Source organism: Barbus barbus (assembly GCF_936440315.1).
Source record: "Barbus barbus genome assembly, chromosome: 12".
Taxonomy (NCBI): domain Eukaryota; kingdom Metazoa; phylum Chordata; class Actinopteri; order Cypriniformes; family Cyprinidae; genus Barbus; species Barbus barbus.
Window position 1 is genome coordinate 24,119,766 of NC_136740.1, and position 11,889 is coordinate 24,131,654.

Sequence of the window (11,889 nt, forward strand, 5' to 3'; positions counted from 1 at the left end):
ACAGCTCTCTGCCTTCAACTCATACAGAGCACTCGCTCTGCGTCTGTGGAGGTGCGAAGGTACCATTTAATTCCCTCTCTGACAATCAATACTTTGGCTGTGAAGAGTGCTTGGCTTTGATTGATATGATCTATCGGGAAAAGGCATCTGGATGTGGACTGGAAATGGAGAGAGACGGATGCTTTTGGAGTGCAGGGGCCCATCTGTCCACATTGATTTGCCCCGAATAGCATCTAACTAGAAACAATAGAGCAGAAAAACCTTTTTATCCTAGTCTGGAGTTAAATCTGTCATATGAAGCTTTTGACATTCCCAACAGCTTTTTTCATCTGTTGATTGCTTAAATTCATGTTAGAGCCATGGACTTGCAGTTGCGCATATGTTCAGATACATTGAACTGTCATGCTTAAGGAGATAAAGCGATTGAAAACAGCACGCAACATTTCCTGGTATCCTTCCTCATCTTCTTTCCATTTATTCCATGTACCTTTTCTACTCCTCTCGTATATTGGAACTTTTCCAAAGTAGCTACTTGAATTTTCTCTCAAACAAATACATGAGGTGCATCTTGGGATGCTTTTTGGAAACTTAACCTTCACATTCTGATCCAAAATTAGTTTTGATAGAAAAGCACAACTGTTTTCTATATTGATTAGAATAAATGTGTCTTCATAAGCAAATACTTTGCTAAGCAAAATATTTATTGAGTCACATTTAAGTGCGCACTTTTTCGAAATAACACATCAGCAAATGTTAAGCCAATTTTATCACTTCTTAATCACTTTTGAGATTTCATAACCTCATAACTTATTATGAGTATTTATATAAGAATTCCTGTGATATTCTGATCTTAGTACAGTACTGCCTGCATCTTGGAGCTAAAATTGTAGCGCAGGCATATTTCACAAATTAATCTCAATTGTGATTGGAGTCAGTGGGTGCCAATTTAAAAAAAAAAAAAAAACTTTGCAAGTGAATATATGTGACCCTGGACCACAAAACCAGTCATAAGGGTCAATTTTTAGAAATTGATATTCATAAATCATCTGAAAGCTTTCCATTGATGCATGGTTTGTTAGGATAGGACAATATTTGGCCGAGATACAATTATTTCAATATCGAGAATCTGAGGGTGCAAAAAAATCTAAATACTGAGAAAATTGCCTTTAAAGTTGTCCAAATTAAGTTCTTAGCAATGCATATAACTAATCAAAACGTAAGTTTTAACATATTTACGGTAGGAAATTTACAAAATATTTTCATGGAACATGATCTTTACAGTAATATACTAATGACTTTTGGCATAAAAGAAAAATCGATAATTTTGACCCATACAATGTATTTTGGGCAATTGCTACAAATATACCCGTACTACTTAAGACTGGTTTTGTGGTCCAGGGTCGTATATTATCTTCCAGTTATAGAAAACAATTGCAGGCATTCTGCATCTTTCTTTGGCAATCTAATGGTAGTGTACTTTGTATTATTACTATTTTTATTTAGTTAGTTATAGAAGAAAGAAGAAGAATAGAAGAAAGCCTTGCAGCTTTGGAACAATATGATAAAAGATGACAGAATTTCCATTTTGGGGTGAACTAAGAGATGCCTTTTTTTCCCTTCTTCTTCTTTTTCATTGGAAGAGATTTTTTAGAAAATTAGCATTACATTACACTTGCTTTATTAGACTTGTTTACATTACACTTGTTTACTAATGGATCCTCTGCAGTGAATGGGTGCCATCAGAACAGTGAATGGGTGCCATTTAGACAGTCTACAACAGTTCTAAACAAATAAATTGGTGGGTTTTGTAGTTAGAGGACAACAGGGGACATAGATTTTCACTGGTGGAACTGAATTATGGATTATGGACTCATATAATTTTGGCCAGATGTGATTGATTAAAGTTTCATTTAAGTTTCATGTTTTCTTTTAAATATGCAGCTTTTTGCTGACATTAATTGACGGACTGGAATCATGTGGTTTACTTGTGGATTATTGTGATGTTTTTATCAGCTGTTTGGTCTCTCATTCTGATGGCACCCATTTACTGCAGAGGATCCATTGTTGAGCAAATGCTTAAACGTTCATAATTTATATTTAAAGATTGCTTAAGTATATACAGTACATATGCAACATCTAAGATATTCAGTTTTCGCTCAAATTACCTAAAATTCATTCTTTTGCTTGTTACACGCCATGACCTTATGAATTAGGACAAATTTGTAGTGCATAGCGGCAGACGGGCCCTTTTACCCCAGGAGCTTTGGCCCCGTTGCACCCTCGTCTTGAGCTATAGCTCTGGCTTGCCAGTTTATGTGCTTATGTTGAGGAGATTCCTCATCACTTCAACTCTGTCTCATAAGCCTGCAAGTTGTTTGGAGGCTCTCTAGCTCCCCTCTCATGTCATTTCCACTCTGGTATAATGGCTATAGTGACACAGTTGGCACGCAGGAAGAGCGAGACTTGTGAGCTGGGTGGCTGGGGGAGATCCTCCCCGCGGTGGCTGTGAAGCAGCCTTTGATGTGGACGTAGCCAGCAGAGTGAGCTTCTTGGCCAGAGAGACAGCCTGGGTGGAGGTTGCCCTCTGATCTCTGTCACTGCAAAGCAGGTGTTCCTTCTTTCTCAGTTCCCCATCCTTTCATCCTTTTACTCCCTTTACCATTCCCCTCACTTACTGCCCGCTCTCTCCCATCGGCTCATCCAAGATTCCCACACAGTGGCGACAATGACTTCACAAACTGATGGACGTTTCTGAGACCTTTTTGAAACGTTCACATAATGCTCATCTGTCATTTCTCTCGCTGCCTCTCCCACTCGTTATTTTTTCCAGATTCTCACTCTCACACACACACACACACACACACACACACATACACATTAAAAACCTCCTCTTCTTTTTGTCAGAATCATCATTTGACATTTATTTTGTTGTTGTTCTTGATATTATGGGAATTCATATGAGATGTTTAGTCACACGTATCTGGCTGTTTTTTAAACAATATTGCAAATCACAGTGTGACAATAACAATTATGAGAACACAAACATTTATGTGACATTAAAATAGTGTGCATTGTAAAGGGAATTGGACTGAATAGAAAAGTCTGTCATGGTGAATTGCATGTATATCTCACAAATGTCACCTTAAAATTACACCAACTTACAGGTATAGTTCATCCAAAACTGATCTGCTAGAACATTTTGAAAGATATATTTTTATGTGTATAATAGAAACAGACCAAAGCAGACTGAAATTTAAATGTATTGTTTGTGCATGTAAGAACTTCCTTGTTTGCATATATACTACTATTTAAAGATTTGGGGTCAGGAAGAATTTTTATTTTATTTTATTTTATTATTCAGCAATGATATCTTAAATTAAAAAAAAAAAAAAAAAATACATTATAAAAAGCACCTGTCTATCCTAAAATGTTTATGGTTTCCACGAAATATTAAGTAGCACAACAACAACATAATAATAATAATAATCATTATAATAATATTAAATGTCGTTTTCTGAAAGATCGTGCGTCACTGATGACTTGAGTAATGGCTGCTAAAAATTCATCTTTTCCACCACTGGAATAAATAACATTTAAAAATATATCTAAATGTAAAATAGATATTTCAAATTGTAATAATGTTTCACAGTATTACTTCTTTTTTGTTGTATGTTTTAATCAATAAATATAGCCTTGGTGAGCATAAAATATTTTTTCAAATTAATTGTGTAATTAAATAACTGTTCATGTTTTTTTATTCATTCAAGTATGCAGACTTTTTCTATAGAATGTCTGTCTGCAATTGTATTGTTGCATCCCACTTATAGTAAATACTCTATGCCTACTGTATACCTCATTTTTCCCTTCCATTGAATTTATTTTCCTAAACTTTTCTTGTCACAATCCTCATAGATTTTCCATTGTTCTGTTATGATGTTTTATTTATGTGTGTGCGTGAATGAGAAGCCACTCCACATGGGTGGGGAGGTTAAAGCAGGTAAAGAAGCAGATAAAAAGGCTGCAGTGCCCTTCACTCTTATTTTATTGGACGGTTCTGAGTCTTCTGTGTGTCAGCACTGGCCTCAGATCAGCCCTGCAGACCCAGACGGGCAGAGACAGGTCATTTGAGATCAAACTTACTGTTCAGACCCTGGTGACGTGACCTGGAAGCCTTAGGCACAGTGAGGAAAATGAGTCTGAGGGAGAAGAAAGACAGAGATGGAACGCTTTGAAAGATGTGGGGTGTAAATCCAGGTAATTGTGCAGACAGTAGGAATAAGTGCTTAGCGATGTTTTCAAGTAGAACGACTGGCTGGTCTCGTACCAAGTTACGTAAAATCTGATTCATTCGTTTTGGTCAGTTGCTTACAGAATCATTCACATTCTATTACACAGATGGACTGCAACTGCTGATGGGTACAAGTCACATATTTAAGGAATATCACACAAGCAAGAGTGCTGTTGTATTGAATATCAGTTGGAACATTATAAAGTAAATATAAAATAAGTTTGTTTCATATCCCATTGATATTTTTTAAAGCATTAACCTTCATTTATGCTTAGAACAATCTGCCAAATTATTAAGAAAACACGCACATGCACACACACATACACACACACCTACTGTATCTGTTTGTTTGTTTGCTTGTTTGTTGTTTTTGAAAGAAGTCTCTTATGCTCAGAAAGGCTGCATGTATTCGATCAAACATACAGTAAAACAATGTTATTACAATTTAAAATAACTCTTTTATATTTGATTATATTTTAAAATATAACTTCGGTGTTAATTATTGTTATTATTAACTATTGAAATGACTTTCGGCTGCCTAATATGTTTGTGGGAACTTTTTTTTAAGCATTTAACATTTTTAAGGATTCTTTTATTTTACATAATAATTTTTTTCTTTTTACATTTTATAGCATTTTATATGTCTTTACTGTTACTTTTGGTCAATTTAATACATCCTTCCAAATACATATTAAGCAGCAAAAACATCCCAGGTGACATATGTAACGTCTCAGTTATGTATGTAACCCTCGTTCCCTGAAGGAGGGATTGGAGACGTCACGTCGGGTGACCGACGAATTGGGATCTCGCTTAGAGAGACACATTCACTTCGAGTGTAACTAAACGAGAAAATGCACATTGGCATGCAATTATTGCATCCAGCTGCCGCTGATCACAGCGTGAGTATAAGTAGGCAGCAGGTGCAGCGCATATTCAGGTTTTCGCTTTGGAGCCGAGCCGGTGACCCGGCCGCTCGGCGGTGGTACAGCAGCTGTGGCGACGGGACGTGACGTCTCCGTTCCCTCCTTCAGGGAACGAGGGTTACATACGTAACCGAGACGTTCCCTTTCAGTCGGTCACTCCGAGTCACGTCGGATGACCGACGAAATGGGATACCTAACAAAGGGCCATGGATACTTCCCCTTCAAGTGTCCTGTGGAAGCCTCCTGCGCCCCTACTTTTTGGCGCAGGTCAAGGCTTACCACAAGAAGACCAGTTACTGTTGCTATGGCACTACCCACTCAGTAAGACTGGATAACACTGGGAAAACATACCCGTTTCACTTGGAACAGGAACGCTGCGGAACCCCATCCTTCCCGAAGGAGGTCCAGAAGCACATACACATATGAACAACCATTTAGGTGCATATGGAAGATTAGAGGTGATTGTAGCCTCTTGGACAATGGCAGAAAGTCTGCTGGGGAAACACGGTCTCTGAGGCTATACCGTGGACTTTACACATATTGGATACAATTAGGTCTCACATATGGAACCCAGCCCTCTACCGGTTCTCACGCATTCATCGAGTGAGGGCCTGGCGCTAGATGCTCCATCACGTCTGGCTGCCGAGGGATGGAGGAGCTCGACAGGGTCTACAGTACGGACTCTCTGGAGCAGTTTTAGCAAGCCGACCCGAAACCGGAGCTAAAATCAACCAATCATCGATGTAATTGAGTATGCAGATGCCCTGGAGTAGCCAGAGCAGGATCCACACACTTCGTGAAAGTACGGGGTGAGAGTGCTAGGCCGAAGGGAAGAACCCGAAATTGGTAAGCTTTGCCCCTGAAAGCAAACCTCAGGAACTTCCCGTGACTGGTGAAGGATGGAGACATGGAAATAAGCATCTTTTAGATCTATCGTGACAAACCAGTCCTCGGACCTGATCTGAGACACGACCTGTTTGACAGTGAGCATTTTGAACTTCAGACGCATGACTGAACAATGAAGTTCCGGCTGTAGAACACGGACTCTCTGTCGAGAGGAGGGACCACCTCGATGGCCTCCTTCCTCAAGAGAGTGTTCACATCCTGTTCTAATACCAGAGCCTTCTCTGGGCTCACTAATGTGAGAAAAACCCCTTTGAAAGGCAGCGACGGAGCGCCAAACTAAATACGATTGCCTCTTTCTACAGTCTGCAGGACCCAACGAGATACATTTAGCAGTAGTTTTCACGCTGCTAAATAATCTACTAAGGGAACCAGTCTCTCGAGACAGGCCTCTGGTGTGCTTGGAGCTGCTAGCTCGGTGCCCTGAAGCGGAGGACCGGCAGGAGATGGCTGAGCTAGCTGCTGGAGAGACCCCCGAAGGGGTGGCGAGGCTCTCAGCTCCGCTACGTTCCCAGGCGGAAAATACTGAGAGAAACACTCGCTGGAGACCGCTGCGCCCTGGAACACTGGCAAGGTTGGCAGAACAATCTCCTGAGGGTGCTGAGGAGAGACGGACACAGTGTAATGGGGTGCACCCTGCTTTTCCACAGTAGGGGCCGCCCCCAGCAATCCTGGGCTTATGGATGTCAAGACTGCTTCGTCGATGGCTTCCTAGAGTGAAGCACGACCCTCAGATCGGGCCTCGCCTTAGATGCCGCCGACTTAGAGCACCGCCGACCTCGGTCCCACTGCGGGGGAGCACGAGAGGCAACGTTCTGTCTCTGAACCTCCCTGTATGAGGAGCTGGTACACGGCTGGGGCTGCTCCCACCCAGCAGTCCCCAGAGCTATAGAACGGCGAGGGAGAAACCGCTGTAAAGCCGCCGCCTGTTTGCGAGCCTCCTGGTATCTATCGACGACGGAATTGACGGCGTCGCCAAACAGACCAGAAGGTGCAAGCGAGGCATCCATAAGGTGGCCTTCTCTTTCATTTCGGACAGCGTCAACCACAAATGCCTCTCCGCCTCGACACCTCTGTGTGGAGATCAGGAAAAAAGGCAGGCTCTGGCGCGAAGGTAGCGGATTAGTACACAGAAAAGGTTCATCGAGTTTACTCTTCTGCGTTTCAGCCTGTTTCTCGGCGGGCCAATCAATGTTTAACTTGGCAACCGCACAAGTAACTACCTCCAATAGCTCCTCATACTGTGGGGATTGAGGGGGTGAATCCTCAATGCTCTCCACATCAACCACCTTGGAGGAAGATAGGAGAAGCGCCGAGCCCGCTCCCCGAGGGGAAGAAACTGCTAATTACTGGCTTCCGATACCAGAGAGCGGTCAGTGGATCTGGCAGGTGAGGAAGAAGATAGGGACTCGCCCGTCTCCATTTCCTCCACCAGATCCAGCTGCGAACCCCACAAGTGCAGCTGCCGCTCCGCATCGGCGGAAGCGGGGCCAGCACCGCGAGGAAAGCTGGTGAAGGCTCCCTCCTCAAAGAGAGCGAACCGCTCACAAAGCCGACTCTGCGTGCTTCGATCCCAAGCAGACCACGGGAGCACACAGTCTATAAAGCAATCTGCTTTCGCCTTTGTTTGTCTTAGCACTTGCTTTCGACATGCTGGAGCTTTACATTGCTGAATGCTTGTGTAACTTGACAGACAACAATTAATAAGACTCACAGAACATAGATCGTGACTGACACACACAGAGAGCTTTGCTGAATGACAGAAAGCTGACACCGGCTGCACCTTGCGTGCTTTTAAGCTTCCTGGTCATGACATCACCCGCATCTGACGTCTCGCCATCGATTGGACTGATTACACATATGATTCAGAGCTTGATATCGCTGAAGGCGTTCCCCTAGCGTTTTCCGACGCAGCTCGAGTTCCTGATGGGGAACTATTTTCACCATTGATGATATATAACAATAATAAACTTCCTTGTGCAAATCAGCATATTAAAAAGATTTTTGAAGGATCATGTGACACTGAAGACTGGAGTAACGGCTGCTGAAAATTCAGCTTGGCCATCACAGGAATAAATTACTGTTTTAAATATTTTTAGATATTTTTACTGGGAAACAAGACACAATTACTAGCCAAAAAAATAATTTTTTAAATGTATTTTAGTGTAGTCTAGCGTAACTACCAAACAAGATGAAAATGTAAGTTTGATACTGGATAACAAGCACTGAATACTAACCCACATCTAGTGACAAGGAATAATGCCTCCCTAACTCTCATTTACTTAAAGGTTTCTTGTTTGCGCTCTGAATAAGGATAATTCCAGATTAAAGTGATGAGCTATGGCCTCTTATGGATTGCCTAGTTGGGTGATCAATAAACCACTTCACTTCCAAACTAAGGCTTGCTCTTAATTAAAACTTTAAGTCTGACCACAAATCATAATTCATATCACCCAAACCTCAGGACAATTTTATAATAAAATGAACAGTTTGCATTTAATCCAGTTCTTTTTGTACTCGGCCCAGATATCAGAAATGTGTCCTTGATTTTGACATGCTTTGTGACCTTTGACCTTTTTCTGTTATTCTTTCAGAGATCTCTGTTTCAACTCTTCTGTGATCTCTCCTCAACTTCCCATCAAAAGAGTCTGTACGTAGAGGTCTACCTGAGCTCACTCTCTCTCTTCTTATCTCTGTCTATACTTCTGTCTGTGTGTTTGTTTTTCTGTGTATGCATGTATGGAAATGTGAGTGTGTGTGTGAATGTTCAGTAAAAGAGTCTATTTTTAATCTGTGCTTTGTATTGTAATGTGCAATTAATTGCTCTTTACCTCTTCAAAGTGGACTCGAATCAAAGAACAAAATCCAAATAGACTAAATGTTGCTGTAGGCTTTAATGCCGACTTTAAAATATATTTTCCGTCATTTATCGCTGACTCTTGAGTACAGAGACAAAACTGGCTGTGGGTTTGCTTGCCTGTAATTCAATTTGGATATTAAAAAAGATAGTTTCAAAATTATTATTTTGAGGGGTGAGAACCAGAAGGGCGTAAGTGACATTTTTGGTGAAATGGAGATATATACATCAAATGAAAGATCTTAATGACCTCTTTCTACTGGCAAAAGTACTCTCATTCATGAGTGCACAAATTTGTATTATAAACAATTGAAATCAGTACACAAAGTCAGATTAAACTATGGTAAAATGTTTGTTTTGGCTCTCCAGTAAAGTTGGTGAAATGTCACTTACGCCCTTATGGTTCTCACACCAATTTGTATGACCGCGCTAACATATCAAGGTTATGAGAAAAATATAAGCACAATAAATGAAACAGTACATGTATGTGAAGATTATCTGATTTATGTTGATCCAAATGTTGATTATTCTGTGTTTTGTCCCATGTCTCAAGAATCAGTCTTATGCTAGTTCTCACATCAGCTCATATTGATCTTTTGCTACTTACACTGTGTTCAAAATATGTATATTTATCTTTTTTAGGGTGCAAATATATAATCTTTGACAAAAGTGTAACAGTGACATTCTTTTTAGGAACATTCTTTATAAGGCGATTTATTTGTTATAAAGAAACATAACCGTTGTATATTTACCTTTAAATATTGTAACCTGCTGTCTATGTTTACCAAAAACTAGTATTATAAACTGACATTTGAATGCAGCAGGTAGCCTACCATTACAGAACACCTGTTGAGAGAGAAAACTGAGTTATTGTTATCATTTGCATAACCATAAAATCATAGATCTTTTTTTTTTTTTTTTAAGAAATAATATTTCAAAGGTTCAGTATCGTCTTGTATTGTACTGCTCTTAATATCCATTATTTAAGTTGATTTTTAATTGTTTATTTGCTGGCTTTTATTAAACAGTACAATGTAAAAAACTAGTCTCTCATTTCTTTCGCTGTCTCGCGCACACACACTCTCAAAGCTCATAAAACTTCAGCAGATTGTGATGGAAAGAGAACTGACATACAAATAATAGAAATAATAGGTTTGTATTGGCTCAGTCATTCACCTGCTAATCAATATAAGACAGGAACTTCATGGCACACTATTCATTCAGAGACAGCAACAAGTTCACTATGCTTTCCCTGCAGAGTGATTATTTTAACTGTCAGATGATCTCTGTAGTGAGCTGAGAAAGTCAACGTAGAATTTGAATGGGGTATAGTTAAAGCTTTTTCTGTCATAGTAGTTTCCGCTGGTATATCATTGATGGCTGCTACAGAATGTTAATGTTTAGCTGCTGTATTTATGGATTGCTGTAGAAGCTGGTTAAAGGAATGTGATGTTAAGTACACAAGTAGGACTGCTTTCATGCTTTTATTCAAGCATTCAGCTCCTCTTTTATTAAATAAATTGATATATGTGTATATATACAGTGCCTATAGAAAGTCTTCATACCGCTTAATTTTTTTCACATTTTGTTATGTTACGTTATTATGCTAAACCACTTTAAATTACTTTTTTTCCACATAAATCTACACCCCACTCACCATAATGACAAAGCCAAAAATGGATTTATCACAACTTTGCATATTTATTAAAAAGGAAACACTGAAATTTTTTTGAAAAGTCAATATTATTTGTATAGCGCTTTTAACAGTGCAAATTGTGTCAAAGCAGCTTTACATCGGCTTGATATAAAGCTGGGTGGCTTTATATCACAAGTCTTCATACCCTTAACTCAAAACTTAGTTCAAGCACTTTGGCAACAATTACAGCCTCAGGTCTTTTTGGGTATGATGCAACAAGCTTTGCACATCTGCATTTGTTTTTGCCAGTTTTTTCTTTAGATCATCTCAAGCTCTGTCAAGTTGGCTGGGGATCATCGGTGATGTAAGGATTTTATTAGCTCTTGTTTTATCCTTTTGGGAATCAAATCTTAAGGATTCGATATTGATTTGATTAAATTGATCTGATTCAAAATTTATAATTACACCTTATCGACTAGTCCATCCAGCGTCTAACACTTAGTGTATCTTAGCAATTCTGTTTATTCCGTGGCCAACGATCATAAGACACAATTATTTTGGGTTAACTTTGAGCAAAGGTAACAAGGATCTGGGCAAAGTTTAACTTGAATATTAAACAACACAAGACAAGGATTCTTTATAAATGAAACTAAGTTTATTTGCTAATCTACGAAATACTAAACTAAACACACACACACACTCACATACAAGCGTTCAGGAAATGAGTTATTGCGATTTGAAGACAGTTTAAGTCTAGCACTCTTTTGCTATTTCATCAATTCAACTGGAGGAAGATCACAAGCAGAGATTTGGTTATCTTTGACTGCATACAGATCAATTCACCAGTTTCCAGCAAAAGATGGAGATTTGTTTGTTTACTTGCTTTTCAAGTTGAGTCGACAGGTGATCTCCAGTTTCGTTTCCCTTTCCTGGTTGGGAAACCTCCGGGGCTGCTGATTGGCTGCTGAGGCGGTCCTTGGGTGATGCGTTTCTAGGAAAGCCCTCCGGTGGAAAATGGGAAAATTAAAACAGATTCTCTGTAAGCATAAACTTGTGACAAAAACCGTAGCAAGTTTGTACCATGGACTTTTTAACATCTTTTTCTCAAGGACAGTCATCAGTTCATTCGTCTGTCCGTTAACATAGTCCTGGAGCTAAATGGATGTTTCACACTCGTTTTTTATCTCCTCATATTTTAGCTCCATCAAGAGTCATGCCCTCTGTTGAAATGTACACCTCCAATCTTGTTGTTTTCTCTCCCAAACAGGCTTCTCCACACTCG

General features: G+C 39.8%; 1 protein-coding gene across 1 annotated transcript in view; it reads left to right on the forward strand.

Annotated features, from left to right (window-relative positions):
- LOC306877833 (syntaxin-12-like) overlaps positions 1-10,006 on the forward strand; it is a 194,288-nt gene extending 184,282 nt beyond the window's left edge. The window contains exon 5 of the mRNA XM_079429818.1: positions 8,709-10,006. The gene's annotated coding sequence lies outside the window, so the exon portion shown is untranslated. The remainder of the gene's footprint in view (positions 1-8,708) is intronic.
- Positions 10,007-11,889: the final 1,883 nt, after the last annotated feature.